Consider the following 18,408-nt stretch of genomic DNA (forward strand, 5'->3'; position numbering starts at 1 on the left):
TGTCGACGAAATGACCCTGTCGACGAAATGACTTGTCGACGAAATGACCCTGTCGACGAAATGACCCTGTCGACGAAATGACCCTGTCGATGAAATGGCTTGTCGACTAAACAACCCTGTCGAGGAAACGGCCTGTCGACGAAATGACCTAGTCAATGAAATAGCCTGTCGATGAAGTGGTGTCGATGAAATGGCCTGTCGATGAAGTGATTGTTGATGAAATGAACCAGACCCATATTATACTTAGGAGTGAGCAACGGCCCTGAATGTAATTCGGCTACGCATTACAACTACTGAGAGAAGCAGCAGTTTATTTTGGATGACATGGATTTCCTGCGCGTTACTTTTAACCACATACTCCTTTTTTGAAGCTTCTTAGATATGTGATTAACTCTAGGTTTACGGGACGCGTCATTTGACGCATTTCGAGTTTTGTAAGGAAAATTATAAAACACGTTTGCATTTTTGTTTTATCTCTTGTAATGATTTTTAACCATTGATTGAAGTAAATATATATTGAAGGCTATTTTCTTCAAAAGCGTTGAAATTCTGTATGTGGTATACCTATCTCTACGGATATGCGTCAATTTGACGCGATCTTAATTTAGACAAAACAAGCAATTATCACATCAATAATAAATAGGAATGTACCGACAATACTTCGATTCGTTATCTCAAATAACGCGAGCGATAAACAACTGTTGCCGATAAGCAATAATAGAAAGAACAAAAGCAGAATGTCAATTAATGTCAGATTTTGAAGGTTTCAGTTGCTTAGTTCGAGTATTGAAACATTAAATACTAGAATATTTCATAAATATATATCTCATATCTTCATTGTTTATAGTATATAATTGCATTGCTTTCTAAGTGCAGAGATACCATACCAATTGCTTCGGACACGCCAAAATAATTAAAAAAAACGGTAAATAACTACTAAGTAAATTTTTCTAATATAAAGTGGTGAATTATATAAGTCTATGAATTATTTAGAAATAGCGGAGGATTAAAATCTACTAAATTGAATTTATTAAATTAAGAATCACAATTATATGTATTCTTTCATGTGTCATATTGACGCGTGTTCTTAGAGATAGGTATATAAGAAACGTCCGTAAACCTAGTGACGTATTCGTTCATGCGTCAAATTGGCATGTGTTCGTAGAGATAGGTATATAAGAAACGTCCGTAAGCCTAGTGATGTATTCGTTCATGCGTCAAATTGACATGTGTTCGTAGAGATAGGTACATAAGAAACGTCCGTAAACCTAGTGTTAAAGCTTCTTAGACCTGTGCTTAAAATGATGGTAGAAAATATTGAGGATGTAGTATGAAAATACTGAGTATGTTTCTCGAGTATGTAGCTAAGAATAAATTAAACTCACGCGCCATCAGATTTCTAATTCTAATGCGATTGTAGAAGATAAGGAGGAAGTAGAAACCATTGCAGAGTGGGATCCTTATGACGACACTGTTAACGTTATTGAATCCGGCATAGAATATGTTCTGATATACATGATGATATGACAGAATATTTTCTACGTCTTCCATAGCATGTTTTAAAAAGTTTTTTATTGTGTTACAGTTTTGAAATGCTCTTGAATGAATTATGTTAACTTCTCTTATTAAAACGTAATTTAAAGCATTGTTTCTAAAAATAAAAACCTTTATGTGTAAAAAAATATTAAATAAATTAATTCAATAAAAATTAACAATCAACACAGTTTAATCACAATAAAAAATAAAAGAAATTATATTAAGTTACAACGTAGAAAGACAGACAGGATTAGCGACAGCAGCATTTCAAAAAACGTGTAAGTTCACCGATCAGCAAGCCGGAATGAATGTTTGTAAATTGACCTGTTGCCTTCTTGAACCTAACCTTCTTGATTCTTGATTCTTGAACCTAAGGTTTGAACACAAGAGATGTTGCCATCTTATAGAAAAGTCATTTCCTTGAGGGAAAATTTTTGCACTGCCACCAGGCGAGCAGAGTTCATCGCCATCTGGTGAGAAGGTGGTTCACCACATAACATTTAAAACAAGTTTGAGGAATGCGTAAATTGATAATGAGTTATTCATATTTATCGCAATGAGTATAACACATCGAAATTTCACGATCAACGTATATCCGACTTTATAACAGGAGTATTTATGTAAATTTTTGGGATTTTGAAAGATCGACTTCTATACCGAATATGAGGTAGATGTTCATTTTATTTGATTATTAGAAGTTCAATAAATACCAACATATTGTTTAAAAACATCGATTTAATTTTAAATCGAAAACGTTTGTTAATTAATTAAGTACTAGGAGGCTTCGCCCCCTGCTCGCTGGTGCTCGCCAACCTTCACGTTCTAGGACTCCTTCTGAGGGGATGACCTCAAATATACTAATTTATTACAGACGATATTTTAAGTCATAAAAGAAGACACAAACACGTAGTCTCTCACAATTTACACAATTTTGTTTCAATGGATTCAAATTTCTAACCTCCAAAATATAGGAGGTAGTCGCAATCTGCGAAATATAATCCCCATAGTTTAGTCAGGATAGCGATCAAAAGTTTAGACCCCCTAATGTTAATTTTATTTTTTGCGCATTTCGCCATATCTCGAAACTTTTTAAGCGAATTAAAGAATTTTTTGCGCAGAATTATAAAATTCGTTTATCAAATGATAATGTCAAGCAGAAAATAAATATTAGTAAATATTTATTATTTTTAATATTTTATATAAAAAATTTATATAATAATACTCGAAAAAAAAATTGAATTGTGTGGCATACGATTTTTTTTACATTATTTTAAAGCATGTAAATTTACATAGCAATATTAAAAAAAATCGAATGAAATTGATTGAATAGTTCCTGCGAAATTGTTTCGACTATTATTAAATAAAATTTTTTCTATATTAAATATAAAATATTTACTAAAAGTTATTTTTTGCATGGAGTTATCTTCGGATAAACGAATTTTACAATTGTGTTTATAAGTTCTTTTAATTGGCATTAAAAGTTCTCGAGATTAAGGCGAGATACGCAAAAAATAAATTTAGCATTAGGGGGCTCAAACTTCGGATAGCTCTTCTGACCAAACTGTCGGGACCACATTTTCCAGATTGTGGCGACCCTCTATCTTTGGGGGGGGGGNTGGGGGGGGGGGGGGTCATAAATCCAAAGCTGTCGAAAAAAAAGGTATACTTATTCAGAGAACGTACAATTTTGTATCTGATTTCGTAAATTTAAATATCGTCTGCATTAATTAATTAGCATACCTGAAGTCACCCCCTTAAAAATCATTAAGATGGAGTCCTAAGACGTGAAGATCCGATTAACAAGTAAAAAGTTATTCAAGGTGGTCTGTTTTTTGGAGCACTGTAAATAATTGAGTGATAGGCCTGTAGTTCAATAGCGTGAAAAAGAAGTTAAATCCCTTTGTGGCTTTGGGATTAGAATAATTGTAGCAGTTTCGAAAGAACTGGTCTAGTAGTTCAGTTTCAAACAGGCATTTTAGACAGTTGTTGCACACGAGGATCAGACAGCAGCTTAATCCTTTTGTTCCTGAAATTACATGAAAGGAATCACCATGAAATAACTGGCCCTGTTTCTTATGTTTAAATTGGGCGCCAGAGGTAAACAAAATGACTGGAACTAAATTGAATTTTATATATAAGTTTTCACTACCACTAACTTGTAGTTTGTTGAAAATGTAGTTTGTTCTGAAATGTTACCAAAAAAGCGGCGCGAATTTCTGCGATTATTTCTACAAACTATAAATGCTTATTATTACTTAAAATCCGGCTTGGATTCCTCGAATTATTCATTCTCAGTTACTTCAGAAGTTACTTAATCGAACATGAGGGTTAGAAAAACTGAAATTCTAAATCCTTTTGATAATGTAGCTTTTATCAATAGGACACGCTTTTTTATATTTAGAAAGGCTGCTGGAAAATTAAAACTTAACATGGAAATGATAGACTCTGCTTCTTTTATTTAAAATTTGGTTGGAAAATACCTTTTAGCTGAAAAGAAATATGCAGGGTGTTCCAAAACTCATGGTACATACATTAGGGAGTGATAGAAGGCTACTAGACAATCAAAAATCACCATACAATCCATGGTTGGAACGCAAGTCGTAAAGCACTAGAGTACGAAACATGCTGTATCACAAAATGATGGATAACAAGACAGACAGATATTGAATAAAAAGAAAATGATCAAATGATCATTTTATTCAACAAAATGAAATGAAACAACACTATGTCCTCCCTCACCAGAACTGCTTAAAATTGAAGCCCGCACCGTCTAGCTCGTACGACTTGCGTTCGAATCATGGATTGTATGGTGATTTGTGTCTGTCTAGTAGCCTTCTATCATCTCTAACGCATGTACCATGAATTTCGAGGTATTCTGTAAGAATTTTTTTTTATCAAAATTAATATTTTTACAACTTAATTTAATAATAAGACATTCAAACTTTGCTCATTTTAAAATAAAACCACTATTTTATGAATTTATGTATTTTTACAAATTTATTTTTTAAATGTTTACAATCACCAAGAAAGTTTAAAGTATGCATTTACAAGAATTAGAAAACCATTCATTGATAGATATATTGTTTGATACATATCGGTAAACAAGTAGTTCACTTTTTTAAAATTATGTGTAGTTCACTGTTACTTTGCTTTTTCGCAACAGAGTCTACACGATGCACATGCATAAGCAATCAAGCTTTTTAATGCCAATGATTAAATTTTCCGTATGACGTCTTTCTTGGAACAGTTAAAATGGTTATTGCGGGTACGGATGCCGATGGGACGGGCACAGGACCAATTGATATTCCATCAAAATCTCCACCACCTCCCGAAACCATCACAGCAGCGGGCGACACCTCCAAGAGAAACAGAAAATTGAACAGAAAGAATAGTAGTATCTTCATTATCTGGAATATTAAAGTAAAGTATACTATTCAGCTGCACAAATGAAGAGAATTTTCATGTTTTGTATATAACTCCTGAGCAAGTAAAATGGCATTTGATATAAAGGTATATTAAAATAACACGAAGATAATTATCATTTAAAAGTTATTATGCAAAGGCAAGATCATGTATAATTCCCATCTGTCTCGAGAGCTTTAAAATATGTTTTTTTTAATCGGATAAGAAACAGAAAGCAAGATTATAAATTTTCAATGATATACAAGCCTCACACTGTCGTTTTAAGCAGGAAAAAATACAGTTTCGTTATTACAGTGACAATTCGTTCAGTAATACTTTTTTCAGAGCGTAGGTGGTTGTCGCAGTGTTGTCCCCAGTTGCAATTGGACTTTTTCAGAGCTGGTCAGAAGATCATGGAAATTATGGTTTGCACAATTTCGTTACCGACGACATGATTGCTGCAATGTGGTTAGAGCTGCGCATAATGTCAGATATTCTTTCTAGACAAGCCTGCATCCATCTCGATCGGAAGTTGTATGAGCTTCTCTAGTTTTGACTGAGGATCGAATCCCGGTCTTTTACAATAGTATATGGGTGATTCTTTGCAAACATGACAATTCGGAACATAAAATTTCTTCAAATTTAAAGTCTTCGAAATAATCTAATTTTTTTGTGTACTTATTTAGTTACATTTATTAATATCTTACAGACAGCAGAGCAGTTTATTAGCATTTGATCAAGAAAAAAAAATAAAATAGAAATTCACCAAGTTTTGAATTCCAGGAAAATGACATATTATCTCAGAAGTTTAAGAAACAGCGTTTTTAAGCTAATAGTAAGTAATTCAACTTAGCCTTTATGTCAGATGAACTATGAATTACTTAAATTAATTATTTCATCCACTGTAGAAAGAATCAAAAAAGTTTTTGTTGCTGATACGTGCAGAATAAAATTGTGTATAATAATCAATCTTTAAATAAATAAATAACTTTGATTAAATTCAAGCATATTACAATCTCGTTTAAACTTGGTATTAAGTTAATATTTGCTTTCCCTCTTTACAGTATACTATTTATAAAATTTTCTGGTAACACGTCAATGTCCAGTGATTCAGAAGCCAGGATAATGACAAATTCGCCACTTTATAGCATTTAACTTAAATTTATTTGGCCTAAGACGTTTACATTCGGCAGAAAACAACAGGATTTCTTGAAATAACTCATATCAACCTATGTAATTAATGATTTCAAGATGACAGGAAAAGGACATCATAAAAATCTTCTAACCTTGAAAAATTGTTTGAAATAGATTTTGAACCAGAAAGTTGGTTCTTTATTCATGTAATAAGACATGTTCAGATAGGATAGTATTCTAACCTATCTATTAACATAAGATATTGATAGTTGACACTATCTATTTTGGTTATAAATCACAAAATATTAGTAGTCAGGAAAATGACAGATTTTCATGTGACAAACAAATTATTGCCAAAAAAAATTATTTTGAACAAAGTATTTGTAAATAATACCCTCTGCGTATATTCTAGAAATGCTTACAAAGGTTGAGATAAAAAAAATTAGGTATTGCAAAATTAATGGGAAGTTTTGAAGCTAGTTATTATTGGAAATATTGCTTGTGACATACCAGGAAGATGACATTTTGAAATTCAATTGAATTTTTAAAAAATACAAAACAGCCAATGCAAATGCAAAGCCATTTTAAAATTCTAACAGCAATGCTATTTATTAAAATTTTAAAAACAAAGTTCTTTTAGTAGTATAATATTAGATCTTAGAGCAAGCGGCTGTAAAATTTCATATTTCATATATGAGAATATGAATATATGAATAATAGTAGCTCAGTAGTAATATATATATATAAATATATATATATATATTTATATATATATACTGATAGTGTTAATTTTTATTACAATACTGATAGTTTAAAATAACATTTGTAAATTCNACCAAGATATCGATCGATACCATAAAAACCTAGCGTTGGGAAGCTGAAAGATTTCTGTGAAAGCGTTAGAACACACAAAAAAATATCACAAAAAAAAAAATAACAAATATCAAGATTAAGAAAGAAAAATAGATAAGAACTTTTCTTTGAGATGGTTTAAATATTTTCAATAATATTTTAGTTCAATTTGGTACCAAAAAAAAATTACCTGACTGTGAGATGGAATTTGAATGAGTATATAAGATTGAAGTAAACTTAATGGAATGACAAGCTGCTCCAATCAGAGTAGTACTTAAAATTTTGTTTAACCAATCATAGTCTTGGCTATTTTATGTTGTAAAAAGCAACTAACTCATTTAAAAGCAACTAACACCCTTTTCGATATAAACCTCGAAATATCAATAGAGAAATTCTCGCATTCTTACTTTAGATAAATGTAAAAATTCAATGTGTAAAAAATTCAGTTCATAATGTGAAAAGGTGTATACAAAAATTCCCTTCAGATTATAACAATCATTGTACATAAAAAAATAATAACAAATATTTATTATTATTTTTTGTAATAAAAATCATGCACTTGCAGATAATATCTTACTGTTTTGGATATTTATATTTAGTTAATAATAATAATTTACATTTACGCCATCAATGTTTGAATCTGGTTAATAATTCTTATTTTAAAAAAAACGCAATCCTTCTGTTACCTTAATTTATACTTTAAATAAAAATATTGATCTAGGTCTATGACTGTATATGTCATTTATTGTCAACGAATTAGTAATATGTACAGTGGGCAAAAAATAAACGAATCACCCAAACTAACTTCTGGTTTAATGATTGGCTTTCCATCAACTAGTACAAAATTAGACACAAAAACGTATTTTCTCTGAATAAATGTATCCTTTTTTTCGGTGGATTCTATGCTACCAAAATATAGGAGGTAGCCCGGGATATATAGTCTCAATAGTTTGGTCAGGAGAGCAGTTGAAAGTTTTAGACCCCTTAATATAAATTTTACTATTTGCGTATTTCAACATATCTCGAGGACTTTTTTTAAGAGAATTTAAGAAATTTTGCCCACTATTATAAAATGCGTTTATCCGAAGTTAATTCCACACAAAAGTAATTTCTAATAATTATTTATTGCTTTATTCAATAATAGTGGAACATTTTTGGAATTGGAAGGTATACAAATTTTTCATCGTTTTAAAGAATTTATTATTAGTAGGCAGATTACGAAATTTTATCGAAATCGGTTCAATAGTTCCTGAGAAATCGAATTTTAAATGTCTGGCTGTTTTAAAATTCAATTTCTCAGGAACTATTTAACCGGTAATTTATTAATTTTATAATAATATTCAATTAATATTTATTAATATTAATCACAAAAAAGCTTTTGGGCAGCTAAATGTTTCATTCGGGTATTATAATTTCTTACAGTAACATGTCCTGGAATGTAAGTAACTACTTTGATATTTTTCGAGCCTTCAATATTGGTTTGTATTTACATAAACAAACAACACTTTTTCAGGAACTAATTCTTTTAAGGAATATAGGTAGTTAAGATTCCTTCGAGAAAGCATCAAGTACAATTTTTTTTTATTCTTCTAAAACTAATATAAAGTTTAACTTAGGATTCAGAATTTCTTAGGATGCATCATTTTAATGCAAACATTTTTGTGATACAACGCAAAAATATTTTTATTGTTTGAATTGTTTCGAGCGAAAAATTTTTGAGATGTTTTGCTCGTACTATAAGAAGCATAAAAATCAGGTTAATGACTAGAATAACTTTTATAATGACAAGCAAGTTATTTAATATTTTAAATTATTATTATATCAAGCAAATATGCCTTTATTAAAATTATGCTAGTTCAAAAAAAGTAAAAAAATGAAACAGAACTAGCATAAGAACTAGAAAAATAAAACAGAATTTTTACATTGAAGGAATTTTATGGATTTTTATTAAAAAAATTATTTTGCCCAAGAAAAATTTATAAAGTATAAACTTCTATAATGACAAGCAAATTATTTAATATTTTAAAGTATTATTATAACAGGCAAATATGCTTTTATTAAAATTATGCTAGTTCAAAAGAACTAAAAAAAACAGAATTTTTACATTGAAAGAAGAACTTTTATGGATTTTTAAAAAAAAAATTATTTTGACTAAGAAAAATATATAAAATGTTTACCAACATTCAAATGCTAGTGTGAATTCAAGCAATATGCTATACTCAAATCAATTACCATGCTTTAGCTTAATAGGTTTATTAGTAGTTGAGTAATCTTGCGAAACAGGTGAAAAACATTGAAATTGAGAAAAACAGATTTAAAGACAAAAACTTAGAATAAATAACTTTAAACAAAATATTTGAGTTTGAAGACTATTCCAATTTTAAAAATGAATAACTTTCTGTTATCAGTGAGTGGGTTTTAAGATTTTTGAATATTACCTTATACTTGTGTGAAATTGCTCAGAATAATATTTATCAGAATGAAATAGATTATAATGTGTATTTTTTCTTAAATGTCAAAAAAATTTATTAGAGAAAACTAATTCGATTTCTTAATATGTTTAATTTAATTTAAAATTGACATTCTGATGATTAAAAGGACAAAATCTTACCTTCGAGAACATTTCGCTATTCTATTCCCTAGTTATCGTTTGTACGTAATTCCAAATACTGCCATTAAATTTGAGCTCTTTTATAGATTTTTAGAGAAACTCTATTTTATTTGTTTGGACTTTACAATATTATTGAAACAAGTTTCTAAATTAAAAAATTTGGCCTTGATACGAAGTCATTTCTAATACCTCCACCCTTAAAGGCATAAAAAAGTCTATTTTTATCTAGAAGTTGCACGGGCTTCAGATAAGTTAAAAATATTCCAAAAAAGAACTTGTTGAAGGTCTTAACAAGATATTAATAAACTGTATTTGTTTTGCCGCAGGAATAACTGGTTAATTTTAAATTCGTCATTTTCATTTAATATATGTTTATAATCTAATCTGAGATCTAATTTGAGGCCTTTTGAAGGAAACTAAGTTTGTATAATTATCGAAGTGTTAAGTATATACATTAGGCATAGATTTTGAAATATAATAAACATTGAAACAGGTATTTTATGATGTTTTCAATTTAAGTTAGACAAAGTTAACTTTTTGGTATGACGTCATTGTTATTACATTTAGTTTTAAAAAATTTTTTAAATGAAAAAAAAATTCTCACTCTTCTTTCTTTTTTAGTTATTAGTTATAGTTTTGTATTATTTCTACCAGACTTTTCTGTTTATCATCCACAATTTGTAGATCATTGAATTTTTATTAATCAGATATTTTTTATGTATTTAAAAAAGAGAAATTTTTGGAATTTAACTAAAAAAATAAGTATTGGGATAAACATATCTTCAATTTAACTGGAAATTTTTTATTAAATTAATTATACTCATCGTTCTATGCAGAATAAAACCACGAAAATGTGCTCAACAGTAGCAAGACTTTAACGCTTGGTTTAACTAACGCTAAAATTAATTTTTAATGGAATAAGCGGTTTATGCATACAAAATTTTTTTCTTTTAAGGTAAAATAAAATGCATTTTGCTATCTTTGAAGTAAAAGAGAAAAAAAATCTTATTTATTACCGAAAACGGTGCAAGCGCCTAAATTTTGCTATATAGTTCCTGCATGTCAGTCAATTATTGTTACAATGACAAAAGAAATAAAACAAATTATAATGAATAAGTAACATAACTCGTTTTTATTAGCTTGGTAGTTAGTAACGTAATAAGTTTTGATAAATTATTAAGTTAATAAGTTAATAATAAGTAACATAATAAACATAGTAAGTTTTGTCTAAATCTGATGATAAAAAGGACAAATAGTATTCTGTATTTTTCTTAATCAATATTTAATAACAAATTAGATATTTTTAAAGAGTAAATACGTTCAAATAATACCAAATGTCTTACATATTCTGTAATTTCAAATTGTTATTTTTTAATCAAAAGATTTCTTTCTTAATATGTAAGTTATTTTTATAATCACATCATTTTGACACTACTAAAACAATATATAGGTGAGGTACTAATCAGCGAGCAGTTCCACATCCGCCTTCGCCTATATGAATTCAACGCTTCGCATTTCCACATTCATCTCCATCTGTATTTCCATCAAGTATTTACCGTTTTACGTGTTTGGTTTCACATGTAATGTTTTTCCAGGGTACTTTAACGCTGATGTAATCTGCTTATGAAGTTTTCAAAATGTAAGATGAACTACAACAAACTAACATTTACATGAAGGTGACCTACTTTTTAGACCTACAATGCGAGCCCTCGAAATATATCGACTTTTGCCATCTAAAAAAATTTTTTTAAGCAAATGAAGTCTATCCTTTGACTATCACTTTGAATAAATATTATTCAAATTGTCACTAAGTAATCGGGTTTTCGAAGCCGGGTCATCTCTTTGGAAAGCGAGCGCTTTATTCCCAGAGCCACCACGTCTCAAGTCTTTCCATTGACAATTACATTTTTCAAATTGCGACTTAGTAAAATGAATTTAAAAAAATAGGCCAGAGGGATCATTGAGGTTAAAGTTTCACAATTTTCTGATCAGCGGCATGATTATGGTCAGTGGTCGGAAAAACTACATTTTTGTAGTTAATTACAACTATTTCATAACGATTGTAGTTAACTACAGCTTCTTTATTTTAAATGTAGCAACTGCAAACTACTTTCGAAGTGTAGTCACTACTTTGCTACTTTTAAAAGAGAAACTTAACTGGAGAACTTCGCCAATAATCAATATGATTGTGAATCGGCTTGGTTAAATATGAAGAGATACCAAGAAGTTTTATTTCAAGTTTTCATTAAATGATTTTTTATTCTATAACACTTTTAATGAATTTTTTATTTAAACTTTCAAACTCTATGCTTTTCTCAATAGCTGTTTTATGCTTTTCTTTTTTATATTCTTCAAGAAATGAAGTACAATATGAAAAGCAAAAAGTGTGCCTCTCTGAATAACTTTTAATCTAATGAACGGATCTTCATATTCGAGAACTCAATCATAGTGGCTCGAGGAGATGACCGAAAATATGCCAATTAAGTAATGCAGTTGATATCTTAAGTTACGAAATCAGACATGAAAACAATTTTCTATATTTTCAATATAGTTCCTGTGAAACTGAATTTTAAAAAAGTCAGATATTTAATATTCGATTTCTCAGGTACAACCTGACCGATTTGTCACTGATTTTTCCGAGCATCAGATGTAAATCTTATAAACGCTAGGCCACACAGGCATTCTCATGACATACGTTGACGATCCCCCGAAGGATTTGCACCAATCAGATTCGAAAACTTTTTTACGCTTAAACTTTGTATCTTTATTTAACTAACATTAAAAGTATTTTCCAGGAATCGCTACAAAATACTGCTTTTTTTTGTATCGCACTACTCACTACACTAATTCTTTTAAAAAATAGTGAACTATACTACAAACTACGGAAAAAAGTAACGATTGCAGTAGTTTCGCTACTTGTAGCACTCCACTGACCACTGATTTATGGTAATGTGGTCATTTTGGTACACAGGCCGCATTTACTCTTCTGACAAGTGAAGATGAGGGGAGGGCTTCAAACGACTTCATATATATATATATATAATACTCAAATCAATTACCATGNGTAGACATATAAAATTTTCATGATTCAATTCTTTTTTTTTGTAAATTAAACATTATATATATATATATATATATATTATTACTAATTATTTTCTCTAAAGATAATTAGTAATAAAAAATCGTTACTTTTTCCCGTAGTTTGTAGTATAGTTCACTATTTTTTTAAAAGAATTAGTGCAGTGAGTAGTGCGATACAAAAAAAAACAGTATTTTGTAGCAATTCCTGGAAAATACTTTTAATAAGAGTTTGTAAAAAGAAAAGTTCATATATAATTAAATTATAGTAACGTCAAAAGCGTTTTTTTTTTAATTTTATTATTAAATTTTATTTTATTTTATTTATCTTTTTTTGTTATTATTTTTCTGCATGCTCTAAGTTCCCTGAATTTAAATTTTAAATAAATAAAGGAAGAAAAGTATTGTTGGTTTAAAATATATTTCAAGTTAATAACAATGGAAACTTAATATTCTTTTGAGATAAATTTTCAAGCAAAGTTTAACAATGAGGCAAATCCTTGTTAGTCAAGCTAACAATATAGTTCGTCCATTTTCTTCAGAACCAACTTTTCTGCGTCACCAATTTTTCTGGAATACCAACTTTTACCAACTTTTAACCAACCGATTACCAACTTTTCTGCAATCATGCCCAATATTTTCCGCTACATCTGGAAAAAATTGTAAGTAGAATATTTTTCTATTTTATCGACATTATTTTTAAAATTATAATTGTCTCAATCTAATTGCAACTCATTTACATCTTTTGAATGAAAAATAATTGTGTTAAATCTCTAAGCCATTCTTTAAGAAGCTTTGGAACTAAAGAAAATAGCATTATTCATGGTAAGTTTGAAGTTTCACCATAATGAATTGAAGAAAAATATTAAATGTAAAGAAATTAACTGAAAATTTATGACAGATAAAAAAGTTTTATTTTATTTAAAAAACAGATTCCGTTGTAGTTAAATAATTAACACTAAAACAGAAATTAACATTACATTTGAAATTTTCCTTAGTAGGGTTATGAAGTCCTTAAGAAAACCGCGGAGCACTCTTGGGTTAAATGCGTTGTATGAATAACGACATAATTTTAAATAGCATAATGACAGACTATGAAATATGTTTTGCAATATTGGTCAAAATATAAGTGAAAAATAACTACAGTGGAAAACAAAAGTTATTATTTTAGGGAGAGGAAAAAAGGAAAAAATGTAATAAAAACTTGGTTAATCACTATAGAGAGAGGCGAGACTAAAAAACATCACAGTCTGTGGTGTCAGGAATAGAAAATTAAATGCCAAAAACACCTTCTTGTTCCTTCTAGCAATCAAAGAGGTTTTTGTGTTTCGAATATTTGCTTTTTTAAAAAACGAGTTGAAAAAAATCTTCTTAAAGTCTACGATTCTGTACTGCTTAAATATCGAATTTTGAATTCTTTTGCTGATGTATTTCTACTTTGACAAGGATTCTAAAACAGGACGACAGGATTAAACAGGATTCTAAAACAGGATGATGATTGTGGGACATCAAATACAATAACTTATCGTAAATGTCAATTACTAATCAAGCAGAATTATTACCCTAAAAAGTAATGTTCGGAATGAAATGATTATAGAAGTATAAATTTTGCCTAGAAAGAGTTCGAAAAAGCCAAATGATAAAAAATTATTGAGGCATATTAATTTTTAAACATATAAAAACAATTATTCAGCTGAGCAACTAAATATATATCAATTGTTTCAATGTCCACGCATTGTTTGTAAATTCCTATAAATTAAAATAAATATTTGTTAAATCAATACGGTGCAAATCTTCTTCAAATTTAAAAAAAATCTGTGACTAACTGAAAAACCGAAGTAAATTTCAACGGAATTCGAGATTTATGAACCCATTTATTGCTTAATAATTAACTTTAAAACTCATTCCTTAGTGTTTTGCTTCATACATTTTTTTTTATTTATACTGTCTACTATTAAATTTATGATCATTATTATGTATTCCTTTTTACCTCGACAATGATTGTATTTAAAATTAAATCCAAACTGTTTTTTTTTTTGCTTAAATTATGTTTATTAATTTATGTAAAAACAGTCTTAAATTTATTTGTCAAACCAAATCATTGTTCAACCTAAAATTCATGACAGTGCAATGTATCTAAGCAATAGCACGGTAATCAGTTTTTGTTATCAATAAACTCAATTAGTTTTAAAATTTCTTATTTTGTAAGGTAATTACTCTAATTACTTTGATTGTCACTATTAAGTATTAATAATTTTATTAAGAGAAAACAATTCATCATATTATTCTCCTTTATTGAGTGCTAAATTTAATAAATTGAAAAGTCTCCGCTAAAAAAAAAAGTCTCTGCTGAAAAAAACCTTTTAGATTGCAAAAATAGCCATAAATAAATCAAATAAAGTTTGAAATAAAAATTAAAATTAGAAAAGAGCTTGTTTATTAAAAGTGGGAATTTTATGTCTCCAAAATTTTCAATTTTGAAAATATTAACGGTAATTAATTTTGCAAGAAAAACCACGCAAGGTCAAATTTTTCGTGTTTAAGGTTTTCTCACACAAATTCGATTTTGAAAATATGAAATTATTGAGATTTTTTTTTATTTCTATGAGCCCATACACGTACAAAAGTTATCAGTCTTATAGATAAAAAAAGGAAGAAATATTCGAAATAAGCAGAATTTGCGATTGCTAGATTTATTTTTTTTATCATTATACTTAAAATGTTTTAAAAAAAAGAGATATGCAATAGATTTTATTTTTATTTTACATCCTAACTAACAAGTTTACTTTAAAAATTATTCCAAAAAAACAGTGGACAATGACAAAATTTCTCAGCTCACCCGGCCAACGCATAATATCCGCGAGGGAAGAGTTTCATTCAATCAAGTGGATAAAGCGATCCAGACCGATCTTGACGAACTGGACGAAATGAAACTTGATGAAAATGCATTCACCATCTGCAACATTTCAGAGCTCGCCCAGCAGGAGGCAGAATTGAGCCAGGGAAGAGTTTATGCCCATCGATTGAATCAAGAACAAAAAACTGACTATGATGAATTTAAAGAAATGGAACTCGAAGCAAGTGCACCGAACATCTGCAGTAGTACGCAGCTCACCCCGCTACAAACAGAATTAAGCGAGGGAAGAGTTAATCAAAAGATTATCGAGATCCAGACTGACACAGAAGAATTAAAACTTGAAGAAAATGAACCGGATAATTTCAATGTTTCTCAGGTCAACATTTGTTCCAAGGAAAAGGAAATTATGGAAAATGCGCCTAACACCAGCGATTTTTCACCACTCACCCCACTTCAAAAAGAACTGAGTGAGGGAAGAGTTTGCATTGTTAATGAGACCAATACAGGAAACATGACCAACTTTGACATACCCACAGAAGATGAAACAGAAGAAATTGTGCCAAACACCGCCAATTTTTCACAGCTCGTCCCACTCCGAATAGAATTGAGTGAGGAAAGAGTTTACTTCGTAAATCACCTGAATTCAGAGGACAACATCAACTCTGCCATTGGACGGGAAGAGAACATACCTAACCCCTACTTTCTTTCACTGCTCGCCCTGATCCGGAAGGAAGTGAATCAGAGAAGAGCTAAGCATATAAATGAAATGAACACAGAGAACAAGACCTACTCTGATATACCCACTGAATTTGAATGTGAAGAAAATGCGACTAACAACTGCAATATTCTTCAACTTTCCCCCCAACAACTGGATGGAGAACCTAGTGTAGACCAAATGAATATAGAGAATAAGATCGACTCTGGCGAAATGAAACATGATGAAAATTCAACTGACATCTACAATGTTTCACAGCTCACCCCGTTACCCCTACACCTGAGCGAGGGAAGAGCTTCTAGGAGCCAAGAGAACTCTAATATTGACACATGGAAGGACTTAAGAAACAACAATTACTCACACATTCAGAGTTGTTTGTTTGATACCACCAGAACAGCCGAACAAATAGCTGAATATAACATCGAAATTGATCCAGACGATCTAAAATTAGAACCATTAAGCGTGAGAGAAGAGGAATCGAGTGTTGAAGAACTCACTCCACCTAAAAAGAACTATATCAAGCGAAAGTGGCGACTTTTGAAGAAAGTTTTACGACAAAAAAAATCCAAGAATACAAAAGATCCAGCTCAAAAACGGGGATGCTAAATTTCTTAAGTGTTATTTTTTCTTTCTGCAATTCAATGTTTTCTTTCCGGTTAAATGTGAATTCTAAATTTTCATGCTGGTAAAATATATTTTTGAACGGGAGCAATTTTAGAACAAAAACCAGTAAAATACCACTTTTTTAAACCAATCACAATAGAAATAAACTGAATGTCAGAAGTTTAAAAATGGAAGAAAATAAAATAAAATGTCAAAAGCTGTTTCTGGAAGTGCAATTTGAACAAATCTGCCAAATTTGGAATAATATTGAACTTACATCTACATTTATTACGAAACCAGTAAGGAGCTACTTTTTGAAAACCATCCAACACAATAGAAATAAACTGAATGACAGAAGTTTAAAATTGAAGAAAACCAAATAGAATATCAAAAACTGTTTCTGGGAGTGTAATTTCGACCAATCTACAAAATATGGAACAATATTCAATTTACATCTACATTTAGTACAAAACCAGTAAAGAGCTACTTTTTGAAACCAATTACAATAGAAATACCAACTTTTGAAACCAATTACAATAGATTACAATAGAATGACAGAAGTTCAAAATTGAAGAAAATAAAATAGAACGTCAAAAACCGATTCTGGGAGTGCAATTTGAACCAATCTGCAAAATTTGAAACAACTAACTGACATCTACATTTAGTGTCATGCATATGTTTTTACGGAAACATAGCCTTTAAAAAGATATTTAAATCAACAATTTACAGTAATAGTACTTATTAGTACTTCTTCAAAAATTTGCTAAGCGTTTTGGGTAGTTGTATACCGTTGATGGTAGTAGTATACCTAACGTTTAAACAGTCAGTTAACAGCATATTAGATCAGTCGTAGGTATTTTTTTACCTATGCCGTAAAAAAAAAGACAGCTTGAAGTTTGAAGAGAAAGAAGGAAGTAAAAGCTTAAAAGAGGAGGACAGGAAAAATTGCAGCCTAACAGGAAAAATTGCAGCCTTGACGACATCGTATTTTCTCTAAAAATAAAATGGAAAAGAAGAATATCGATGAAATAAACAGAAACAGATCGAAAATAGAAAAAAAAATATCAATAAAATAATCAGAAACAGATTGAAAGTGGAAAAAAGAATATCAATGAAATTATCAGAAACAGATTGAAAATAGGAAGGAAGAATATCAATAAAATAATCAGAAGCAGATCGAAAATAGAAAAAAAGAATACCAATGAAATATTCAGAAATAGATTCAAAGTGGAAAAATATTTTAAAGATGCATCCATAGAGCAATAAAAATAGTTATATTCTGACAATAGCTCTGTACAGTATTCAAAGTTCTACAAGAACATTTAAATTTAAAAACCAACCAAAAAAATTTAAAAAAATTAAAAATTGTCTGCGTATTGTCCCCCCTTTGTCTCTAACAAAAAAAGTAAAAAATTATGAAAACCAAAATAAAAAGATGAATAACTGGGAAAATGTTTCACAATATGTATTGTAGAACAAAAAAAAAATTATAATTTGCAAATGTTATTTTCACTATGTAATAATTTGGCCAATAAATATTTCAAAATTTATATGCATCGTGACTCATTTTGTTTTACAATTCTATTTTCCGTGAAGAGTAGAGGATTAAAGTTGTAGTAT

The 18,408-nt window shown here is 29.6% G+C and overlaps 1 long non-coding RNA gene across 1 annotated transcript; it reads right to left on the reverse strand.

Annotated features, from left to right (window-relative positions):
* Positions 1-4,505: 4,505 nt before the first annotated feature.
* Positions 4,506-9,751, reverse strand: LOC107448883 (uncharacterized). Its single transcript, XR_001584706.4, has 2 exons — positions 9,536-9,751; positions 4,506-4,943 (listed from the first exon to the last, which is right to left on the reverse strand). It is a non-coding gene; the product is annotated as an uncharacterized lncRNA (long non-coding RNA).
* Between the last annotated feature and the right edge of the window lie 8,657 nt (positions 9,752-18,408).

Source organism: Parasteatoda tepidariorum, chromosome 6, assembly GCF_043381705.1.
Source record: "Parasteatoda tepidariorum isolate YZ-2023 chromosome 6, CAS_Ptep_4.0, whole genome shotgun sequence".
Classification (NCBI taxonomy): Eukaryota; Metazoa; Arthropoda; class Arachnida; order Araneae; family Theridiidae; genus Parasteatoda; species Parasteatoda tepidariorum.